Source organism: Apis dorsata, unplaced genomic scaffold (genome assembly GCF_000469605.1).
Source record: "Apis dorsata unplaced genomic scaffold, Apis dorsata 1.3 scaffold_133, whole genome shotgun sequence".
NCBI classification, from domain to species: Eukaryota; Metazoa; Arthropoda; class Insecta; order Hymenoptera; family Apidae; genus Apis; species Apis dorsata.
The window spans coordinates 523,898-532,155 of NW_006263426.1; positions in this window are offsets into that span (position 1 = coordinate 523,898).

Here is an 8,258-nt window from a genome sequence, read left to right on the forward strand (position 1 = left end):
CCTCGGACAACAAAAGAACGGACAAAGAAAGAACTCTCCGAAGAGACCGGCATCCTCTCCCCCCCCCCCCCCCCGGCCCGCCCCCGCGGCTTCGTTATTCCGAAAAAAAAGGGGGAACCAAACAAAAAAAAAAAAAAAGAGCTTTAAACATCGAACGACCCCCCACCCCCTCGGACAACAAAAGAACGGACAAAGAAAGAACTCTCGGAAGAGACCGGTATCCTCTCCTCTCTCCTCCACGTCGTCTCCACGTCGAGTCGTTTCACTCGGGGTTGTTCGGTCTCCGAGTATACGTGCACGCGTGTCTACGTGTCTCACACACACTCACACATGTGCACGCACACGCAGAGCGTACAGACGTAGCCGCAGAGGGAGAAAGGACGGAGATGAGGCACGTTTATATGGGCACGCACACGCGCAAGCAAGTCCGGCGGTCGGTCCAGTGGCCTGTGCTGCGGCCGGCAACTGCGGGGGTGGCGATCGGGGCTTCACCCCCGTAGAGGGTGGCGAGGCGTTGATCAATACGTGAAGATAGAATCCGATGCTACCCATCCAGCCCCGCAAGCCCCCCTTCGAGCCTCGACCGCTGCCCGGTCCGGCTGAGGGTATCGCGGCTCAATCGACTGATTTGTCACCCACGCATCATTTTCTTCGACGCTGCGGGGAACAACCATCGGTCCCCGGATCGCAGACCTTATGGCATCCGCTTCGTTAGGGATCCGTTATTAGGGGCTCGGATGGGGACTCGGCTCGATGAGAAACCGGGGGCATTTTCCACCGGCGCGTTCGTTCCATCGCCCCTTTCGGGGGATTATTCGTATTTTTTTCTTTATTTCCAAGTGTTGGTCCACCGAATTTATTTCTGAATTGTTTGTTTCATCGGACGATGTGGGCCCGGCTCGCATCGTTTTAATCGATTCTCGATTAGAATAAGAATAGGAAAGAATAAGAATCGAAGTAATTTTTAAAGTTTTAATTTACATAGAAATTGCTTTTTTGATTTATTAGGTTATTAACTATCTAAGTTATTGATGATATCGCTTCAATTTCTAGTTATATTTTTGTTCTATGAAGTAATTTTCTGTTAAAGGAATCGTTTTATAAATAAATTTAGGAACAGATAAAGGTTACGTACAAACTCATCTCCTGATAAGAATACTCGACAATACTCTTCTTCGCAATTTAATCATCACAAACGAGTATTCAGAAGAATATAATAATTCACGAAATCTCGTTTTCTGACAAAAAACTCTCTTCTTCGCATTGTCATGGAAAGATTGGCGTAAATTCAACCATTATACCACAGTATTCACGAGTAAGGCTGGCCTGTGGTGCCTAACTTCTTTTTCGACAATTCGTGGAGGACGTCGCTAATGGGATATGAAAGCCGGGGAAAACAACGGGCAACAACGCGACACGGAGGATTAGCGCGATAGAAGGGCCGGTTGTCTAGAATTTTCGTCGGGGTACAGACAGAGGGGTAGGGCCGAGCCGGTTAACAGGAGTCTCATCGTGAAAGGAAAGTTAAATCCCTTTACAGTTTATACGACAGGCGCTGCTGTTTCCAACTTAGCTGTTTTAGGGTTATAAAGCTTGCCCGGGCATGGAGAGGTGAGCGCATTTATAACTAACGTAACGCTCGCCCATTTACCTAAATAATTAAAAGATACGAGCACGTCCTAAATACCACCGATCCCATCTGACGTTTTAAAGTGACGAATTTCCATTTTAGTTTCGTTTGGATATGAACAGCAAGGCGGCGAGATATATTCTTCAAAAAGAACGACAGTTTCGAGTTGAGTTCAATTAGTAGATAAATTGAATTCGATATTTTCAAAATGTAGATTGAAACTTTTTACAAGCTTTTTAACTTATATAAAAAATTATTGATATTATTGAAATTGATTTTTCTTAATTTCGATTGATTTATTGTGCCTAATATCACATCACAAGAGTATGTTTAAAATTAATCAAACATTGATGAAAAACGTTAAATGAAAGGTAGAATTTAGAGCAATGGCTCCCATGATTCTCGAAATCAAGAAGCACGCAAATTCGGAGCAAAGAGCCTCTCGAGATAACACGAGCTAGTAGGAAAAGGAAGCATCAAAATTGATGCGGCTTTCGGTCGATCGCTTATGGCCGCCACGGGAGCAAACTCGTTAAGGAATCAATTGCCTCGGACTACGACTTTAGTTGGCCCTCTTTTCCACTCGTTCGACGCAAGAAACTGGCTGAACGAACTCGCAACGAGCTTCGAAGGGGATCGGGCTGTACGTGGTCAGACACGCCACGCAAAATCACGCATCCATTTCTTCTTCTTCGTCTTCTTCGTTTCAAGTACATCCGTAATAATTAATTTGATAGAACTTTACCTTCTCTTCTCTTCTTACCTTTTTTCTCAATTTTAATAACAAACTTTCATATATATATATATACTTTTAATATTTAACAAATTTAAATATCCACGATAACAGAAGCAATAACAATTACAATTCAAAAAAAGTAGACTCTTAAAATTAACATCTTAACATAATATACTCTCCCTCAAACTAAACCATCCATCCAACGATGATTATGAAATGAAAATTCCTCCTCAATTCCAATTAAAACCCACGACACGCGGATACAACTAATATCCTTCCCTGTACGAGCCTGATCGAGAGAGATTTCTCGAAAGAGAAGAAAGTTCTCTGCGAAAAGTGGACGAGAATGATGGTGTTCAAGATTTGAAAGGATGGATTTCCGGTGGATGGCGGCGGCAGAGTAGGCCGGTGATGAGACACACGAGGCTCGATGCTGCGCGAGAGGGAGGAGCGTAACGTTAGCTTTATGTTAATCCCGGCCGGCGCAGCACTGCGGCTGACAACGATGCTGTCGCTGTTAATATCGCCGGCTGACGTAGTAGTAACTAGTTGCTGGTATACCTGCCGACCAAACCTCGTTGCACAGGGGCTTCGGTTGAGCGGTATATACGGTGAAACGTAGTAGCTCTCTCTATGCAGCGTGCACAGGACGGACGGGGTGGCGAGGTGTACGGGGGAATTGGGGGGGGAGGGACATCGGTGGTGTAGCAGTGGTGAGGGGTGGCGACAGGGGTGGCAATCAATATGGGCCTCAACGCAAACACGGCGCCGCTGTTGTACTAACATCAAATAGGCGGATAGCGACCGGTCGCCTGCCTCGTGTGCATTGTCTGCTCTACTGCTCTGTATAAACCGGCCGGCGTTTTTCAGACACGAGTCCCGCTGATCGCCCGGATCCCCCGCTCCAAGATGGAAGACGGATTTTCGAAAACGCCCGATCATTCATTCACCGTCTCGGTTTCATTACTCGGGATTGATTTTTTGAAAAAAAAAAAAAAAAGAAAATCTGGCTTAGATTTTTTTCTCCTCCCCACGTTTCTTTCTTTCTTTCGAGAAATTGGGATTACAATCGTTTAATTTGAATTTGAAATATTAATTTCAGTAATTTCGGAAGAGATCGTGTGTTTCGTGTTCTAATTTCGAAAATAGAATTGTCGGATCAATATGTCTGAAAATCCTTTCTTGACCGGAAGGTTTCCTTTGATTGTCGAAAAAAACGATGACTCAAAGAGGGAAGATTTCATGAAAATTCCTAGTCGAGGGTAGGAAGGAGGGTAGGAGGCAATTTCAATTAATTCCTTGCGGTTACGCATCAGTAGTTCAAAACGAAAACTCTTGCACGGTTTTCACGAAGAAAGAAATTCCCTGCGTAGGAATTCCTGTCCGCGAATTTTCTTTGACGAATTAAGCTCCGCTCCCCTGGCGGCGGAGGTGGTGGCGAGGAGGAGGAGGAGAAAAAAATTCAAGACCGAGGAGGGGAACAATAGCGGGAAAATAAATTATGCAAGATTACAAAGAAGGCAGGGTTCGAGGGGACACTTTTATATTATCCGGGGACAGCGGTAGCATAATTACCACCCTCCTCGACCCTCGTGCTCCTCGCTCCTCGCTCCTAACAGCCAAGAAGGAAAGAAAGAAGCGAAAGGAAACGGCCCCGTTATGAGATGCGAGCTGGTTTTCTTGGCCGCCAGTTTTCCGTGCCATTCTTTAGTAAGATTTCCCCAACGTAAACAGCCGAGGCTGATTCCACCACGGTACTCGACTTGATTCCACCCTACCACCCTTCGAAACGAGCGAGCGCACTCCACTTTGTGTGCTCTCGGTCAACGGATACGCAAAACAGTCGAATTACGTGGACTTGTGTTCCACCACTTCAGCTCTCTCTCTCTCTCTTTTTTCCCTATTTTTTTTTTTTTTTCCTTTCTTCTTTTCGAACGCTTTTGGGGTTTTCGAGAGCACTCTTTCGAGGAACAAAATACGAATTTTCTCTCGGTTTTTTTTTTTTTTCGATATGTTCGTTGTCGTTGAAGGTGTGGAAACAATTCTGCGATATAATTAATATTTTAAAAATACCGTGGTAAAAATGATAGATAATTTAAAGTGTATTTTATAAAATATATATTGAAATTTTTATGGATATGGGATAATATTAAAAAAGAAATTAAAATTATCTAATGGACGAACAAGATCGACAGAATATAAAATGTAAGTAGATATTGATTTAATAATGTATATTAAATTGTATATATATATATATATATATATATTCTTACGTAATAAACGAAGTAAAACATCTCATCAAGATGTCGTTATAACATCTTCTTTTGGTACATTCCGACTTTGTGCTCCCCCATCCGCAAGCTTCTGTCAATTTGAATATTGAAGTCGCATCTTTGAATATTGAAGATGGGTCTTTGAACATCTCAGGCACGATCCTCATCTATTATAAAATCCTCGAGTACCCTGAAAGAGGATGACACTTTCAACAGACAATCTTAAAATCCTTGTTCCTTTCTGCAAACCTTCATGTCGAATTTAAATATTTGTCCTCAATTTTATAAGTAAAAAAAAAAAAAAAAAAAAAAAAAAAGAAGGTACCAAAAGATGTTTCATATTGAACTTCAATAAGATGCATTATAAAAATTAACTTTTCATTGAAATTGTATAATTATGTTTTATATATGTATATATTTTCCAAATTGTTATCGAGAATGAAAATAAATGAAAAACTCATTATACACGTAATATAATAAATATATAGACCATAAGAATGTATTCCCTACGCGAAGATATGAAAGGAAGTTAGCACGAATGAAGACGGCCTCCTTGAACTACGGAATGGAAAGGGTTGAGGGTTGATGGAAACGCAAGATGTTAATGAGGCTGGAGGGTTGGCATTCCTAGCGGCCTCCAAGACTTCCAAAGATTTCTCCTTGGTGACGTCAAGATTTTGCTCTTCCTCCGTTCTCCGTTCAATTATGATGCATGCTGTTTTCATTTATTCAATAATTTATTATTATCAATATCTATTACAAAAATAGGTATACTACGATGGAAAAAGTATTCCGAGTATAATAAATATAAAAGAAATTAAAAGTGAAAGCATCTTTAAGTTTTTTTTTGTGCAAAACATTTAATTTTAATATATTATTACTTAATAATAACATTTTACATCTAATTTATATAACATTATAACAATGTTATAAGAGTGTACAATTTTAATGTTATCATGCTGTAGATCTTCATTTTTTTTTTTCCACCTTTTTTTCTCCAGCAATGGCGGTTGTGGCCAACCCCTGCTGCTCTTAAATTATTGTCCCTCGGGGTGGAGCGATACCGCGAGGGCGTATCATCGGAGAGATATGATATTTCACTGCTAAGGGTGGTTCCATTTGATGGACCAACGGACCAATAACGTTCCAGTTTTTGTCCATTCATATTCGGTTTCATAACCGAGTTGCACGCACCACCCATTTCGTACGAATATCATCATCCATTAAACGATCAATTTAATTTGATACTTTTTTATAATAAGAATAATAATAATAATTTTCAATATAAATAATATTCTTTCTCATAAACTATTCTCTTTTACGATTAACAAATGTTTATTAAAATTTTTCCTTCTCATTGAAATTATATATAGCACGGACAAATTTATTTAAATTTTGATAAAAGAAGATAGGAAGAAGAAAGATGGCCCGTAAACATCGCGTAGGAGGACAGAATTGTCTGGACTTATAATTTTCCAAGAGTTCAGCAAAATTGCAAATGTCAAGTACAGCGCAACGTCTAGAAGATCCAGAAGAGGGTGAGTTGCGGTGAAAACGCAAGGCTGCGAGGGCTCGGTTAAGGGGATAGGGGAATGCTGTCACAAGCACACCAGCTGTTACTTCTGCTCTGGTAAATTTTGCGCTCACCGAATGATCTTCGCCATCTGCGATCGGTTTCTAATGCCTCGGCGAATCCGCGTTTTGTCTTTCCTTGTCACTATCTCCCTTCTTCTTATATCTCGTGAGAAAGCAATAAATTTTGGATCCACGAGCACGAGAGATTTAACCATAAAAGGGGCTTAAAGAATAATTATTCCATAAACAGAAGTAAATATATACGGATAAAACTTGTTTCGAGAAATTTTGCTTATATTATACAAATGAAGATTATTTTTATGAACTTGTTATTTACATTAATTCGTTTTAATAAAAAGTCAATCTTTAATTTTGATCGAATGTGTTATTATGTATCATCGCAAAAATTTTCAACGTGATTTAATTACATTGTTACAATTAAAACTTAAGAAGAAGAAATAAAAGAAATCCTATTAATCGTTAATAATTTTCAAATTTAAAAAATATTTCCTCGCTTAAAAAATTCAAATCACTTTCCATTCCCAAAAATTTCGTTTCCCCTGAAATGATTACAATTATTAAAATCAGAAATTCAAAAAGAAGTGAAAGTGTTTCTCGAAATGTTGGAAAGTGATTAAAAATTTAAACGCGTCATTTTTCACCTCGGAAAATACGTTTGGCCGGAGTCCACAAAGAAGCACGGCCTTAATGGGAGGAAATTACGCGGCACCCCCCAGGAACGCGGCGCTGAGCCGCATCCCCCGCGGAATATCGGGGCCGTTTAAAAAGGGAAACGCGGTTTTACGGTCCCACCCCCGCGTTGGCGTATCAATTTATACACGGCATCGGGAAATCAAGCGAAGGAGCCATCCCCAAAGCGAGCACATCCCTGGAAACCAGCCGAGGGGTTGAAGCGGCGGCGGATCCAGCCTTTGTTTTATACTTACACCCGGTTTCAGATTCGTGATGCATTCAAACGAGCGATCTTCCCTCCGTATCCGGGAAAACCTGGGGCGAGAGAGGTGAAGAAGAGAGGGAGGGGGTGGGTTCGGCCGTAGCGCAAATCAAACTGCGATTGCCATTTTTATTTCCGCGTGATACCTCCGAGCGCACGGGGCGGTGATTTTGATCCGCGCCGATCTTTTCTCTCCCCCGGTTGAATGCCGGGGAAAGTGAATCGAGTGGATGAACGATTGCCACGATTATTCCCGCCACCGTTTTTCCGATTCTCGCGGAAAAGAAATACGCTTCGCTATGTGTGGATGGGGATGTGGCTTTGGGGAGGAGGAACGAAAAGTGAACGATCGCGTGATTATAAAATGGTGGAGAATAACTATAAAATAATTGGATTCTTGGATCAATATTATCATAGCATATAGATAATTAATCACATAAACGTTAATTCCTTTAACATCTTCGCAATTTTAACTTGTCCTTCTATTAAAATTGAAAATCGTGATTAATTGTCCCAAATTAATTCGAAATTGTGAAAATAATTCGCCTTCGTCCATTTAAAAATTTTTTAAATTTTTTTACGCGTATCCAAAGGTACGAGATCAGCCGTACGAGATGTCGCATGATGTGTCGCGAAATTGTCGGGACTCACGAGTACGGAATCACGAGCGGAATCGTGATACGGTATCTCGTCCAGAAGGGATCGCTTCCGACCGAATAAGCCGAAGAAGAAGAGGAGGAACACTCCTCCTCCTTCATCCCCACCCTGCCTCCCCCGCGAGAATAACGGCGGCAGTATCGTTCGGCAAATATTTCGATAAATCAGCGCGGCGGAAGGCGGCGTGGCGGTAAGGTATACAACGCACACCTTAATGTCGCATAAATCTCCCACTGGAAAATTACACCGATGTGAGACAGAGCGGGGAGGGGATCGGGGAGGGAAACAGACGCGAACGGGGCGAGAAGGAGAGGGACGTAAGCTCTCAGGGCCGGTGAGGAGGCGAGGAGAAGGAGAAGGAGGAGGAGGAGGAGGAGGAAGAGGGAGAGAAGGAGAAGGAGGAGGAGGAGGAGGAGAAAGAAAGAGTCAGAG